Source organism: Theobroma cacao, chromosome 5, assembly GCF_053813885.1.
Source record: "Theobroma cacao isolate CCN51 chromosome 5, ASM5381388v1, whole genome shotgun sequence".
Lineage (NCBI taxonomy): Eukaryota > Viridiplantae > Streptophyta > Magnoliopsida > Malvales > Malvaceae > Theobroma > Theobroma cacao.
Genome location: NC_142643.1, coordinates 7440245 through 7442025, shown reverse-complemented (window position 1 = coordinate 7442025; position 1781 = coordinate 7440245). Strand labels below are relative to the sequence as shown.

Sequence of the window (1781 nt, the reverse complement as noted above, 5' to 3'; positions counted from 1 at the left end):
TCCTTCTTCATGACTAATTTTGACATCTGGTTAAATATTAATATTTAAATATTATTTTATTCTAAAAATTTTATCTTGTCTCCTTGGTACCTAAAATACCTTATTATGCCTCAATTGACTTCTGAATAGTCATTTTATCTCACGAATTCTCCTCTGATAAAATATTATTATTTTATTATTATTTTCTTGCGTGTGAAATGTTTAATCATAAACTATTCCTTTCATCTTTTATTACTTTTAAACATTTTAATTAACCTCAATTTGCATCCGATCAACTTTATTTATCGCCATATCAAAGTATGGGGTATTTCATTCACCTTGTAAGTTAATTTACTAGCCATATGTAGCCAGATTAGAGCCTAAATTTAATGAGTCTATTTTAATTTCAATTCACATAGGGATATAGTGTTTTGGTTAAAATAGATATTTTTATAAGATGAGTTGGGAGACCCTTATAAATAATTTAAGACTCTAGGTTAGCAATTCAACTCATTGAAATAAGTTAAGGAAGAGAAGTATGATTTAGATGAAGTGTGAGGGATATTGTAATCCTAGGCTTGTTTAATTTGATATTTTTCTCAAGTTATTATTTTTTTTATTTTTCTTGTTGGTTTAAATTTGAGTTAATTAGTTTTAGTTAATCAATTAATTTTGAGTGTTTGGATAAGATTAATTTGTTCTAATTTTAGTACTTAGTAAAATCTTAGATCAATTCCCTATGGGATCGATACTTTGCTTGCTTATATACTGTATATTCGATACGTATACTTACGTAGTAAAATTTTAACTAATAAGTTTTTGGTGCCATTGCCAGGGACTTGTTTCTAGAATTTTTATTAATACTAATACTAACCAATTTAGTTTTACTTCAAATTTTATTTTTCTTGTTTTAATATTAGATTTTGTTTGTTTGCAGGTATCTTTGGTCATTGTATGCAAAGAAGAAACAACTTGAATCTTGTTCCTTTTGATCCTAAGATAGAAAGAACTTTCAGAAGACGTCGAAGGGAAAATTTGCAAGTTACAACTTTAAATCAGACAATGGCTAAAGATAACAATAACAATGGCAATAATGCCATCAATCTAGTTCCTAAAGCAAATATAACACTGCGGGATTATGTTGTTCCTCTTTTGCAAGGTTTGCACCAAAGCATTAGGAGACTTTCCAATCAATGCTAATAATTTTGAAATTAAACCAGCTTACATTCAGATGATTCGGTCTTCAGTCCAGTTTGGTGGGTTACCTAGTGATGATCCTAATTCTCATTTAGTAAATTTTCTGGAGATTTGCGATACCTTTAAATACAATGGAGTAACTAATGATGCTATTAGATTGAGACTGTTTCCGTTTTCTTTGAGAGATAAAGCAAAGAGCTGGCTTAATTCACTTCCCAATGGGTCTATCACTACATGGGAGGAATTGGCTCAAAAGTTTCTACCAAAATTTTTTCCACCTACCAAGACTGCAAAGATAAGAATGATATCACCTCATTCACACAATTTGATGGTGAGTCCTTGTACGAAGTCTAGGAGAGGTTTAAAGAACTATTAAGAAGATGTCCACATCATGGGATTCCTGATTGGTTGCAAGTTCGGACATTCTACAATGGGCTAATTGGGTCAATAAAAACCACAATTGATGTTGCTGCTAGTGGGGCATTAATGAGTAAGAATCCTGCAAATTCATATAATTTGTTGGAAGAGATGGCTTCAAATAATTATCAATGGCCTTTAGAAAGGTCGAGATCGAGAAATGCTGTAGGAGCTTATGAAATTGATGC

The 1781-nt window shown here is 30.9% G+C and overlaps 1 non-coding gene across 1 annotated transcript; it reads right to left on the bottom strand.

The window, feature by feature from the left end:
* Positions 1-1467: 1467 nt before the first annotated feature.
* On the bottom strand, positions 1468-1574 carry LOC148762402 (small nucleolar RNA R71). The gene has a single exon (XR_016026811.1). It is a non-coding gene; the product is annotated as a small nucleolar RNA R71 (small nucleolar RNA).
* Between the last annotated feature and the right edge of the window lie 207 nt (positions 1575-1781).